We start from the raw sequence: 15,749 nt of genomic DNA, 5'->3' as shown, positions 1-15,749 counted from the left end.
ATTTACATCTTGGGAAATAGTTCTGTGGCATCATCATCCCTTAGAAAGAATATCATATCTATCGCATCTTGCCAATAATTTTGGAAGCCACAAGACCAAAAGTCAGTGGTTTTAAAGTACTTACTGAGAAGGAAATTAAAGAATATCTGTCAATCAAGACTCATATAATTGACCAAAAGGCCTATAAAATAATAAAAATAATAAAACTTTCCAAAATAAGCACAAACTGAAAATCTGTCACTAATTTACTGTAACTAGTAAAAAAGTCTTTCAGACTGATTGCAAAAGAGATAGAGACAGTAGGTTGAATCCACACAAAGAAAGAAAAGGCACAGAGAAGGGAGGTCATAGTGATTGCATTTTTTTTCTTTGCAATATTTCTCATTGTTGTTTTTAAAAACATGTATAAAATAATCATTATATTGTGCTTGTGAGTTTATAAATAAACACTATCATATTTAATATAAATATGATAAAGAAAATCTATGACAAAAGACATAATTACATGAAAGCAGTAGCACAAGGGAAAGAGATGGCTCTGAAGTATATCGGAGCAAAGTAAAGAGTTCATGGATTATTGGAATTATTAGAATTAAATAAGTAGAAATCTCAATTAGATTGTTTCAAATTATAATGACAGTATTAATCTTCTAGGAAACCACTAAGAAAGTAACTCACAATGTTAATTTACTCCTAAAGTGTAGACCATATCCTACTGTAGAATAAAACAGATTACTGACTATAATTGAAAATAAAAGAATAATTATTTCTTCATATGTAATTTCTCATTCTGTAAAGATTATATCTCTTTACTCTGTAGAGGAATTAGTTTGTATGCACTGAATAAAAAAAATATCCAGTTGGAAAAATGATTAATTTAGTCAAATGAAAGTTTCAAATAGTCACTTACGGTCATGATGTCAATAACCCCAAATTTGTTTTATTTCATGGATTTATTCTGGTGTGTAAGTTATGGACAAAAGATTTTTAAATTTTTTTGTATATTTTTTAGTCTAAAATTGTAAGATTTTATAGTGATATTTTTCAGATGAAGTTTATTTTATTATTCTTCCTTCTTCTTCCCTGTTTTCCTTTCTGCCCTTCTTCCTTTAAAACTCTGATTACCTTTTTTCTGCTTTTGTGTCATATGTGTCCATCTGCCTCACTTCCTTCCTTAGCATCTCTGGTTCTCTTTCATAGTCTTCTATCTAGTTTGATTGTGTATACTCACTTTCATACAAACTTATATACAAATATACAAGCAATAAGGAACCCATATATAACAAAGAATATTATTTATTTTAATTTCTTGGTTTGGCTTACCTCACTTAATATAGTATTTTTTAAATTCTTCAATTTCCTTGCTAATTTTATGATTTCAGTGTGTGTTTTTCTTATACCCACATTTTTATAAAAATGCATAATTATTGACCATGATTAGCATTTACAGCAATTTCAAATTACTTTTTTTTGTATCGATTGTACATTTGTATTATGCAAAAATTTTATTTGACTGATGATTTTATACCTTCTTTGAGTGCTTTTAAAGATTAGCCATGTAAGATTCTGAGTCATGTGAGGATTATAGTGATAAAGATCATATGCATATAAAACTAATCTAAAGAAAAAAAAGAAATTGAAATAGAAAATATATATTTTTGATTAGAGCTATGCAAATATGTTATATATAAACAGAAAAGAGTAAGTTGTGAAGTAAAAACTATACATGGAGACAATCTGCAACTATATACACTGACTTGTATCCTATATCCCTCCCCTTTCCCTCTTTCACTCATCCACCCACTCTTACCTCTCTAGTATCTCCCTTACCTGGAGCACTAAGCCTTTACAAGACCAAGTGGCTCCCATCCCACTAATGCCAGTCCTCTGCTACCATATGTAGTGGGAGCTATGGATTGGCCTATGTATACTCTTTGGTTGGTGGTTTAGTCCATGTGAATTTTGAGGGGTCCAGTTAATTGATACTGTTGTTCTTCGTATGCAGTTGCAATACCTTTTAGTTCCTTCAGCTCTTCTCCTAACTCTTCCATTGTGGTACAGTGCCTCAATCCATTAGTTGCATATGAATATTTGCATCTGTCTTAACCAGGTGCTGGTAGAACTTTGAAGAGGACAGCCATACCAGGCTCCTGTGTGCAAGTACATCTTGGCATTAGCAATTCTGATGGGGTGTGGTGTCTGTGAATGGAATGGATCACATGCTCTCTGTATGACCTTTCCTTAAATCTCTGCAACATTTTTGTCCATGCATTTCATTTATACAGGAACAATTCTGGGATAAAAAATTTCAGATGACTAGGTGGCCCCATCCTTCCAATGGAGGCCTTGTCTATCTACTGGAGGTGGCTTTTCAGGATCTATCTCCATGTTGTTGGGTAGCTATTTCTTAAAATAACCATTTCTTTGGTAAGTTTATCTGTTTTTATTTTTTTAAAGATGGTCTTAATTAGCTACCACAGCAGCTGTTTTATGGTTGTTTGTTTTAAAATCTGTATAGATTACACTAACCTTTGGTTCATATCATTGCTGACATTTGTTTTCTTTTTCTATTCCAGGATTTTACTTGTACTTAGTATACCAAGTATTGTGGATTATATGATGAGACTTACTTAATTTCCTTTTTAACATATATAATTTTATTTAAGCCATATCATGAGGGACAAGTGAGTCATTTGTTTAATTTTTCACTAAAAGGACACTGAAAGTGGTAGAATTAGATTGATACTTGTACATTGCTTATAGGTATCATATAATTCCACATTCTTCCTGAGTTCTATTTAATAATATCACAGATGCAACATTTTATATGGCTTCTTTATTACATTTCATTATTATGATTTCAATTTTATTAGCTTATAAAAATTCCATTTCCTGGGCTTTCCCTCAGCATTGGTGGGAGCCATCTTGTCTCCAGGACTCCACTGAAAGTAGTCTGCACAGAGGAGAGTGTGCACTACAGAAGCTAACAGCTTCTGGGACAGGAGGGAGCCACAGAGCTTCTGAGGTGGCGCCCTTTTCAGGCTCTAGACATCTGGCCACCTTCCCAGCCAGAGGACAAGTGTCTGCCCAGCCCGGGAGGGCATTGCCTCAGCATCAGCGGAAGACATCTTGGTTCCAGGACTCTTCTGAAAGTAGCCTGCACAGGGGAGAGTGTGCACTACAGAAGCTAACAGCTTCTGGGACAGGCGGGAGCCACAGAGATTCTGAGGCAGCACCCTTTTCGGGTTCCAGACATCCGGCCACCTTCACAGCCAGAGGACAGGTGTCCGCCCGGCACTGGAGGGCTTTGCCTCAGCATCAGCGGAAGACATCTTGATTCTGAGGCTCCACTGAAAGTAGTATGCACAGGTGAGAGTGTAGACTACAGAAGCTAACAGCTTCTGTGACAGGCCAAAGCAACACAGCTTCTGGGAAAGGTCCTGTTTTGGGGCTTAATCTTCAGCCAGAAGGGAGGTCCAAATGCCAGATATCTGTGCACCTTCCCTGTAAGAGGAGAGCTTGCCTGCAGAGAGTGCTCTGACCACTGGAACTCAGAGGAGAGAGCTAGTCTTCCAGGTCTGCTGTTGGAGGGTAACAGAATCACCAGAGGAATAATCTCTAAACAGACAACTATAACAACTACCTCCAGAGATTACAAGATGACAAAGGTAAACTTAAGAATCTTACTAACAGAAACCAAGCCCACTCACCATCATCAAAACCCAGCACTCCCACTTCGCCCAGTCCAGGGCACCCCAACACACCCGAAAAGCTAGGCCCGGATTTCAAAGCCTATCTAATGATGATGGTAGAGGACATCAAGAAGGACGTTAATAACTCACTTAAAAAAATAGAAGAGAACACTGCTAGAAGGTAGAAGACATTAAAGAGGAAGCACAAAAATCCCTTCATGAATTGCAGGAAAACACAAACAAACAGATGATGGAATTGAATAAAACCATCCAAGACCTAAAAAGGGAAGTAGACACAATAAAGAAAACCCAAAGTGAGGCAACGCTGGAGATAGAAACCCTAGGAAAGAAATCTGGAACCATATATGCCAGCATCAGCAACAGAATACAAGAGATGGAAGAGAGAATCTCAGGTGCAGAAGATTCCACAGAGAAAATCTGCAAAACAATCAGAGAAAATGCAAAATGCAAAAAGATCCTAACTCAAAATATCCAGGATATTCAGGACACAGTGAGAAGACCAAACCTACAGATAATAGGAGTAAATGAGAATGAAGATTTTCAACTCAAATGACTGGCAAAGATCTTCAACAAAATTATAGAAGAAAACTTCCCAAACCTAAAAAAGAGATGCCCATGAACATACAAGAAGCCTACAGAACTCCAAACAGACTGGACCAGAAAAGAAATTCCTCCTGACCCATAATAATCAGAACAACAAATGCACTAAATAAAGATAGAATATTAAAAGCAGTAAGGGACAAAGGTCAAGTAACATATAAAGGCAAGCCTATCAGAATTACACCAGATTTTTCACCAGAGACTATGAAAGCCAGAAGATCCTGGACAGATGTTACACAGACACTAAGAGAACACAAATGCCAGCCAAGGCTACTATATCCAGACAAACTCTCATTACCATAGATGGAGAAACCAAAGTATTCCACTACAAAACCAAATTCAAAGATTATCTCTCCAGGAATCCAGACCTTCAAAGGATAATAACAGAAAAAAAGTACAAGAACAGAAACCACATCCTAGAAAAAGCAAGAAGATAATCCCTCAAAAAACCTAAAAGATGACAGCCACAAGAACAGAATGCCAACTTTAGCAACAAAATTAATAGGAAACAATTACTTTTCCTTAATATATCTTAATATCAATGGACTCAACTCCCCAATAAAAAGACATAGACTAACAGACTGGCTACACAAACAGGACCCAACATTTTGCTGCTTACAGGAAACTCATCTCAGAAAAAAAGATAGACACTACCTCAGAATGAAAGGCTGGAAAACAATTTTCCAAGCTAATGATATGAAGAAACAAGCTGGAGAAGCCATTCTAATATCTAATAAAATCAACTTCCAACCCAAAGTCATCAAAAAAGACAAGGAGGGGCACTTCATACTCATCAAAGGTAAAATCCTCCAAGAGGAACTATCAATTCTGAATATCTATGCTCCAAGTACAAGGGCAGCCACATTCAGTAAAGACACTTTAGTAAACCTCAAAGCACACGTTGCAACTCACACAATGTTGTGTCCGGCCAGCAGATCACAGCCTGGGTTCTAGCCTGGAAAGGCATTTTGGAAACCTGGAAGAGAAGAGGGGCTAGGTGGCAAGAGAAAGAAATGTAGCTAAGACAGTATTCTGATCAAAGCTCAATTTTACTATTTCCAGACACTCAGTTATAAAGGAAGGGGGAGGGAACCTGATTTCCCGCCAAGTAACTCAGGGTCCAGTAGCAGGACGAACAAGTGTGTGCCTCCAAGCAGCAAAGAGGCAGGGTCCAGCAGTGGGCGTGGCAGAATGAATGAGCAGGAAGCTCCACCCTTGAGCAAGCAGGTTCAAGCAGGTGGGGGAAGGGAAACCACAACACAATACTATTGGGAGACTTCAATATACCACTTTCACCAATGGACAGATCATGGAAACAGAAACTAAACAGGGACACAGTGAAACTAACAGAAGTTATGACATAAATGGATCTAACAGATATCTACAGAACATTTTATCCTAAAACAAAAGGATATATCTTCTTCTCAGCACCTCATGGTACCTTCTCCAAAATTGACCACATAATTGGTCAGAAAACAAGCCTCAACAGATACAAAAATATTGAAACTTTCCCATGCATCCTATCAGATTACCATGGACTAAGGCTGATCTTCAACAACAAAATAAATAATAGAAAGCCAACATTCACATGGAAACTGAAAAACACTCTTCTCAATGATACCTCGGTAAAGGAAGGAATAATGAAAGAAATTAAGGACTTTTTGGAGTTTAATGAAAATGAAGCCACAAAACCCCCAAACTTATGGGACACAATGAAAGCATTTCTAAGAAGAAGACTCATAGCTCTGAGTGCCTCCATAAAGAAACTGGAGAGAGCACACATTATCAGCTTGACAACACACCTAAAAGCTCTAGAACAAAAGGAAGCAAATTCAACCAAGAGGAGTAGACTGCAGGAAATATTGAAACTCAGGGGCGAAATCAACCAAGAGGAAACAAGAAGAACTATTCAAAGAATCAACCAATCGAGGATCTGGTTCTTTGAGAAAATCAACAACATAGATAAACCCTTAGCCAGACTCACTAGAGGGCACAGGGAAAGCATCCTAATTAACAAAATCAGAAATGAAAAGGGAGACATAACAACAGATCCTGAAGAATTCCAAAACACCATCAGATCCTTCTATAAAGGCTATACACAACAAAACTGGAGAACCTGGTTGAAATGGACAAGTTTCTAGACAGATACCAGGTACCAAAGTTAAATCAAGATCAGGTTAATGATCTAAACAATCCTATATCCCCTAAAGAAATTGAAGCAGTCATTAATAGTCTCCCAACCCAAAAAAAGCCAGAATCTACAAATTCAATGCAATCTCCATCAAAATTCCAACTCAATTCTTTAATGAATAAAAGAGGGCAATCAGCAGATTCATCTGGAATAACAAGAAACCTAGGATAGCAAAAACTCTTCTCAAGGATAAAAGAACCTCTGGTGGATTCATCATGCCTGACCTAAACTGTACTACAGAGCAATTGTGACTAAAACTGCATGGTACTGGTACAGCAACCAACAAGTAGACCAATGGAACAGAATTGAAGACCCAGAGATGAATGCACACACCTATGTTCACTTGATCTTTGACAAGGGAGCTAAAACCATCCAGTGGAAAAAAGAAAGCATTTTCAACAAATGGTGCTGTCACAACTTGGTGTTATCATGTAGAAGAATGGGAATTGATCCATTCCTATCTCTTTGTACTAATGTCAAATCTAAATAGATTAAGGAACTCCACATAAAACCAGAGACACTGAAACTTATAGAGGAGAAAGTAGGGAAAAGCCTCGAAGATATGGGTCCAGGGGAAAAAATCCTGAATAGAACAGCATTGGCTTGTGCTGTAAGATCGAGAATCGATAAATGGGACCTCATAAAGTTGCAAAGCCTTTGCAAGGCAAAAGACACCGTCAATAAGACAAAAAGACCACCAACAGATTGGGAAAGGATCTTTACCTATCCTCAATCAGATAGGGGACTAATATCCAATATATATAAAGAACTCAAAAAGGTGGACTCCAGAAATCAAATAACCCCTTTAAAAAATGGGGCTCAAACTAAACAAAGAATTCTCACCTGAGGAGTACCGAATGGCAGAGAAGTACCTGAAAAAATGTTCAACATCCTTAATCATCAGGGAAATGCAACTCAAAACAACCCTGAGATTCCACCTCTCACCAGTCAGAATGGCTAAGATGAAAAATTCAGGTTTCAGCAGATGCTGGTGAGGATGTGGAGAAAGAGGAGCACTCCTCCATTGTTGGTGGGATTGCAAGCTTGTACAACCAGTCTGGAAATCAGTCTGGCGATTCCTCAGAAAAGTGGACATAGTACAACTGGAGGATATTACAATACCTCTTCTGGGAATATACCCAGAAGATGTTCCAACCAGTAAGAAGGACACATGCTCCCCTGTGTTCATATCAGCCTTATTTATGATAGCCAGAAGCTGGAAAGAACCCAGATGCCCCTCATCAGAGGAATGGATATAGAAAATTTGGTACATTTACACAATGGAGTACTACTCAGCTATTAAAAAGAATGAATTTATGAAGTTCCTAGGCATATGGATGGACCTGGAGGGCATCATCCTGAGTGAGGTAACCTAATCACAGAGGAACTCACACAATATGTTCTCACTGATAAGTGGATATTAGCCCAGAAACTTCGGATACTCAAGATATAAGATACAATTTGTTAAACACATGAAACTCCAGAAGAATGAAGACCAAAGTGTGGACACTTTGCCCCTTCTTAGAATTGGGATCAAAACACCCATGGAAAGGAGTTACAGAGACAAAGTTTGTAGCTGAGATGAAAGGATGGACCATCTAGAGACTGCCATATCCGGGGATCCATCCCATAATCAGCCTCCAAATGCTGACATCATTGCATACACTAGCAAAATTTTGCTGAAAGGACCCAGATATAGCTGTCTCTTGTGAGACTATGCCAGTGCCTAGCAAACACATTAGTGGATGCTCACAGTCCGCTATTGGATAGATCACAGGGCCCCCAATGGAAGAGCTAGAGAAAGTACCCAAGGAGCTAAAAGGATCTACAACCCTATAGGTGGAACAACATTATGAACTAACCAGTACCCCGGAGCTCTTGACTCTAGCTGCATATGTATCAAAAGATGGCCTAGTTGGCCATCACTTGAAAGAGAGGCCCATTGGACTTGCAAACTTTATATGCCCCAGTACAGTGGAACGCCAGGGCCAAAAAGTGGGAGTAGGTGGGTAGGGGAGTGTGGGGGAGGGTATGGGGGACTTTTGGGATAGCATTGGAAATATAAATTAGGAAAATACCTTAAAATTCCATTTCCTAAAATAAAAAAAATCAAGAAAAAAAATAAGGGTATTTGATTTCAACATTCGAGAAATATTTTACATAAAATAAGAGCTTACTTTATTACTCACAATAAAGAATATTAGAAAGGGATTTTACTCAGTTTGTGACTGAATGGATTAATTTTTAAAACATATAACATAGTATAGAATTTGAGCAATACTGCTGAAATAATGCTCCCAAGATACCATGGGTCAATCTCATGTATTGGAATAAATGTTATAAACATGTTTTTTTTTTTCATATGGAATATGAAGGGCTTGGGCAAAGTGATATTTTATTTTTCTTATAATTTTGGTTTACTTTAAACATTAAATTTTTCTGACTATTGTTTATTTTAGCAGAAAAATAAGCTAATTTATAGTTACTATTGCTTCAGTGAACTACTTTTCTAAAATAATTTGTAAGAAAATAGGCCTAGGATTGGGCACACGTTTATAAGTGTATATTTCATTATAGAACGTTGGGCAACATTATTTTGGGTGCTATATTGGAGTTATAGTAAGTCTATAACTCAGACATTGTAGATTAATTCTTTCATATATACGAAAGCAGAAGATTACTCAGCAAATATTGGGAGTATATGAGTTGGAAGTGCCTGTGATCTTTGTCAGATAATCCAATGACAAGAAACTTAATTTTTTAAATTATATGCATTATTTTCTGGTGACAAAATGGGTTTGAGAAAAAAAATGTGAAAATACATGTCTTTGAAAGAATTCTATAAAATAGAAACACTGTAGAAGGAATGTCTTTCTAATGTACTATAACTAAAAGCTTTTTTTTTTAAGTATGTCACTATCCCTGCACTCTTAGTTGCATGGTAATTATAAGTACGAAAACATCCAAAGGGAACATCCCTGATGCCTTTATCAGGTAACCATTGAACTTACTGAATGGAAGAATTGGCATAATGTCTGACCCTATTTAAACACCATCAATTCTTCCTTTAAATGTAAATATAAAATACTAATCACAACATATAAGCAATCACAACTGTCTGCTGCAGTTATTTCATTTTGCAGATGGTGAGAGCTCTACTAACACATCTATTGTTAGCATGAAAGGCATCTGTGTAGGTCGTTGTGTGGGTGCAATGCTAGCTAAGATTTACAAGGGTTTTCTCCCACATTGGCAATCCACATTGAACAGAAAGCCAGATGAAGCAATATTCAGTTCCTATTGCACTTTAATCATTCACTTTATTTGTAATAATAAAGAAATCCTCAATAACTTCTTGTCATTTTCTACTCATAATAGTTTCATGTTTGATATACATTTTCAATGTGTAAATTTTTTGATTTGAGTATCCATTTATTAAAAATCTGATAAATTTGACTAAGATAGATTACTTAGAAAAATAGTAATTTTTTCAAGCTTGTTCAAATCAAAAGAATTAAAATCAACTTTAAATTCGCATCTATCAAAAAATAAAATTAAAAGTTGAAAGAAATTGTTACTTTGCTTAGTTTTAGTAATAACAAATATTAGGATGAATGACACAGACCATCTTAAAACCTCCTAATACAAGACCTCCTAAAACATGAGACCCTCATAAGACCTAAAACATATTGCTCCCAGACCACACATAACTCTGTCTTTCTATCAGGGCTATAAATTCTTCAATATTTTTCCAACGTATTTTATTTGATATATCTCAATGTTTTCATAGCTTAAATACACACACACATGCATGCACACACACATACACATACACATATATACACACACGGGCATGCCAGCATGCACAAAGTAAGGGGGGGAGGGAGAGGGAAAGAGAGAGGGAAAGAGTGACAGAGAAAAAGATAAAGAGACAGAGATAGATGCATTGGTCATAAATAACATTAAACATAATTAATTTGACATAGAGAGAAAAGTATTTAAAATTCAGGAAATCATTTTTGTTATGATGAAGATCTGGTCTAGACTTAACACTTCCCAATGAACCTAGCTAATTTGAAATCATAACTAATGTTCAAAATTGGTTTTGAAATATAAGATAGTCAGATTTCTAATTTGCTTCTAGAAACTCATGTTGTGATCTTTTTTTTCAATTAGAGTTAACATTTATCAAATTTTCATTTTTCAATTACTAAATATAACTCTTGAAAGTTTTAAATCTCTTAAATACTACTTTTGAGGTCTTGTCTCCTTCCACTAATTTTTGAGAAAATTTCATTTGTCTCTGCCACAGGACTGTGTAGCATAATGTCAACTTTCAGTAGACTCTTTTTTCTGCATCATCCCCTCTTGGAATAGAAATACCAGAATTAATGTGTGCAACATCTGGTTTTTTTTTTATGTGACTTCTGAGGATTATATACAGATGCTCAGGCTTGTGAGGCAAATGTCTTTATTTCTTGATCCATCAATATGGTCCCCAATATTTTAAAATGTCTGGACTTATAGCACCTCCTCATTTCTGTATGTTGACATTTCCATTGAGACCTTTAGTAAATTAATCATTTTATCATTTATTTTCCCTGTTTTAAAGTATACCATGCATTTGAGAATAATTGAATCACCATGTCTCTCTTTTCCCCTTGATTGCTATTTTTTCTCCCTATTATTAATTCTCGTCTTTTTCTCCCTATTATTAATTCTCATCTCTTGTATGCATTTTTAAAGATTTATGAAACATGAATAAAGTAAAGATTACAATATTTTTCTTTCTAAGTCTGGATAACTTCTCTTTTTTTGTTTGTTTTTATCATTATTTTATTTTTATTAGATATTGTCTTTATTTATATTTCAAATGTTTTTCCCTTTCCTGGTTTCCCATCACAAGCCCTCTATCCCATCCCTCCTCCCTCTGATCACCAACCCACACACTCCCAGTTCCTGGCCCTGGCATTCCTCTACACTGGGGCATAGTGTCTTCACAGGACAAGGGCCTCTCCTCCCATTGATAACCAACTAGGCCATCTTCTGCTACATATGCAGCTAGATACATTAGTCCCACTATGAGTACTCTTTAGTTGGAGATTTAGTCCCTGGGAGCTCGAGGGGTACTGGTTGGTTCATATTGTTGTTTCTCCTATGAAGCTGCAAGTTTTTTCAGATCCTTTATCTAGCTCATCCATTGGGGACCTTGTTCTCAGTCCAATTGTTGGCTGAGAACATCCAACTGTATTTGTCAGGCACTGGCAAAGCCTCTCAGGAATCAGCTACATCAGTACATAAAATTAACTCAAACAAATCAGCAGTGTTCCTATACCCAAAGGATAAACAGGCTAAGAAAAAAAATTGGGAATAGATACCCTGCACAATAGACACAAATAATATAAAGTATCTTGGTGTGATTCTAACTAAACAAGTGAAAAATTTGTATAAGTACTTAAAGTCTCTGGAGAAAGAAAGTGAAGAAGATCTCAGAAAATGGAAAGATCTCCCATGCTCACAAATTGGCAGGATTAGTATAGTAAAAATGGATGTATTGCTGAAAGTGATATACAGATTCAATGCAATCTCCATCAAAATTCCAACTCAAATCTTCATTGACTTAGAAAGAACAATTCTCTCTTTTTAAAAGATTATACACACACACAAACACATACACACACATACACTGTAGCTGTCTTCATGATGACACACAAGAAGAGTGCATTGGATCCCATTACAGAGGGTTGTGAGCCACCATGTGGTTGCTTGGGATTGAACTCAAGACCTATGGAAGAGCAGACAATGCTCTTAACCACCCAGCAATCTCTCCAGCCCTAGAAAGAGCAATTCACAAATTCATCTGGAATAACAAAAAAACAAAACCAAAACAAAGACAAAAACAGGGTGGCAAAAACTAGTCTCCACATTAAAAGAACTTCTCTTTGATAAGATGATCTCCACTATAAAGTTTATGGAAATATACTCTACTTCTGAAAATCAAATGATTCAAAGTCATTATTAAAATTCAAATTTTTGCAATAATATTGAAAGAAACAAAATCAAACTAAACTACTAATGAGATGTGTTGTGTGGAGATGATTTTAAAAGGTGTTTAAAGGTGTTTGTTGGATCTGGGGTGCTAAATATCCTAAAATGGTCATGAAATATTTATGGAGCTAAGGATGACCATGAATATATGACTCTCCGCTCTCCACCTCTAGAGTGTTAGGAATACAGGTGTATACTGCCTTGGATGATTATGTGGTTTGGGGATTCAAACCAAGAACTATGTTCATGTGTGGAAACTAGTCTTCCAGCTGAGCTTCATCACTAGCCTAGGTGTGATTTATATAGTAATGATGTCCATATTATTTGTTAAATCATAACTATTAATGACTTGGGAAATAAGAATTTAATAGCAAAATAAAATACTAATATTCAATTTAAATAGCCAAACCCCTTGATTATTTTTGAATATTGAATCTTACATAATTGGCACAAACAATAAATCTATCAATTTGGTACACCATTGAAAGAGACATAGGCAGGTAGATTTAGAATGATTTGATATTATCAGTACAAAATAACCCACATAGGAACCATATTAAATGTATGACTTAAATTCTGAACTCACCTAGTTTTATATTCACACAGTCCAAATAAGAGTCAACAAAAATAGACAGATACAGCCAATGGTGAAGTAACAATAAGAATAATGATAAATAATAATAGAGGTGAATCACAGATTTTAATTTGCCTACACATTACTGATTTAAATCAGTGGCAACTTTGTGATTCTTGGTAAAAAGAGAAATGAAAACCAAAATAGTCTTAAAATAGCTTGGTGTTCCATATTAATATAATTTAAGCTTCTCTATCTGTGTCTTCTTTTCAGGTCAGTTTGAAGTGATCTCTCACTTCAACAAACTAGTTTATACCATCACTAAAAATAACAGCATAGAATTTCTTCTGAAAGCTGATTTAGGAAACAATTTTACTGAAATAATTATAGGTATTTTTTGTAGCATTTTCCTGAACTTTGAAAGGAATGCACTTATTGAAGAATGGAGATCACCAACTTTTCCTAGAGAAATAGTTGACACTTAGTCTTTGAAATGTGTTATATGCTTTTGAATCTTAATTGGTATTATAGTGGAAAGGAAAGGAATGTATATAGGGAGCAACTTTATAAAAATAATCATAGTAAAAACAAACAAACAAAAAAATGAAAATCAAGCTCCAAGACTTGGAAACATATATCTTTTTCTCTGGCTAAATTATATTGATGTTTTCATCAATACAAAAAATAGATAATTGTTTTGTAACTGGAGACAAAGTCAGAGTTACTCATCAACATGACAAAAATCATGCCATATAATAATGAAAAAGACAAAAAATAACAACCTGGGACAGAGTAAAATGTACACAAATCTTATAAATGCAGGCAGAAAAGTTACAGTGTTATAAATGCCCTAAATTTAAATAGAAAATGCATGAGTTGTTTAATATTTAAATTAGAATATACATGCATTTATTTTAAAACAAAGAAAATTGCATATCTTCCATAAATGTTTAAACAGGAAACTCTTAAATGGTTAAAGAGATGGATCGCAGTTAAAAACTACTTGCATTTGGGTTGTTTCCAGCTCCTGGCTATTACAAATAAGGCAGATATGAACATAGTCGAACATGTGTCTGTATAGCATGCTGGGGAACCTTTTGGGTATATGCCCAAGAGTGGTATAGCTGGATCTTTAGGTAGATCTAGTTTCTAATTTTCTAAAGTTCTTAACACAAAACCTCCTGGAAATCCAGGACACAATGAGAAGACTGAACCTAAGGATAATAGGTATAGATGAGAATGAAGAGTATCAACTTAAAGGGCCAGCAAATATCTTCAAAAAATTATAGAAGAAAACCTCCCTAACCTAAAGAAAGAGATGCCCATGACCATCCAAGATGCATACAGAAATCCAAATAGACTGCACCAGAAAAAATAATTCTTCATGACACATAATAACCAAAACACAAAATGCACTAAACAAAGATAGAATATTAAAAACAGTGAGGGAAAAAGGTCAAGTAATATAAAGGCAAACCTATCAGAATTACACCAGATTTCTCACCAGAGACTATGAAAGCCAGAACATCCTGGATAGATGCCATACAGACCCTAAGAGAACACAAACACCAGCCCAGCTTACTATACCCAGCAAAACTATCAATTACCATAGATGGAGAAATCAAAGTATTTCAAGACAAAACAAAATTTATACAATATCTTACTATGACTCCAGCACTTCAAGGGATAATAAAGGGAAAACTTAAACACAAGGAGGGAAATTATGCCCTAGAAAAAGCAAGAAAATAATATTACCACAAACCTAGAAAAAGATAGTCACATAAAGAGAATCTGAACTCTAACAACAAAAGTAAAAGGAAGCAACAATTACTTTTCCTTAATAACTCTTAATATGAATGGACTCAATTCCCCAATAAAAAGACCTAGACTAACAGACAGGTTACATAAACAGGACCCAACCTTTTGCTGCATATAGGAAACCCACCTCAGGGACAAAGACACTACCTCAAAGTAAAAGGCTGGAAAACAATTTTCCAAGAAAATGTTCCCAAGAAACAAGCTGGAGTAGCCATTTTAATACCAAATAAAATCGACTTTCAAACTAAACTTATAAAACAAAATGCAAGGAGGGACACTTCATACTCATCAAGGGCAAAAACTACCAAGATGAACTCTCAATTCTGAACATCTATGCTCCAAATGCAAGGACACACACATTTATTAAAGAAATTTTAGTAAAGCTAAAAGCACACATTGCACCTCACACAATAATAGTGGGAGTCTTCAACACCAAACTCTCATCAATGGACAGATCCTGGAAACAGAAACTAAACAGTGACACAGTGAAACTAACAGAAGTTATGAAACACATGGATTTAATAGATATCTATAGAACATTTTATCCTAAAACAAAAGGATATACCTTCTTCTCAGCACCTCATGGTACCTTCTCTAAAACTGACCATATAATCTGTCACAAACAGACCTCAAAAGATAAAAAAATTATTGAAATAATCCCATGCATCCTATTAGATCACCATGGACTAACGCTGATCTTCAATAACAATATAAATAATAGAAAGCCCACATACACTTGGAAGCTGAACAACACTGTACTCAATGATAACTTGGACGAGGATGAAATAAAGAAAGAAATTATAGA

The sequence above is a fragment of the Mus caroli genome, unplaced genomic scaffold (genome assembly GCF_978045245.1).
Source record: "Mus caroli unplaced genomic scaffold, Mus_caroli_1 scaffold_5, whole genome shotgun sequence".
In the NCBI taxonomy this organism is placed as follows: Eukaryota; Metazoa; Chordata; class Mammalia; order Rodentia; family Muridae; genus Mus; species Mus caroli.
Note: the sequence above shows the minus strand (reverse complement) of the source record.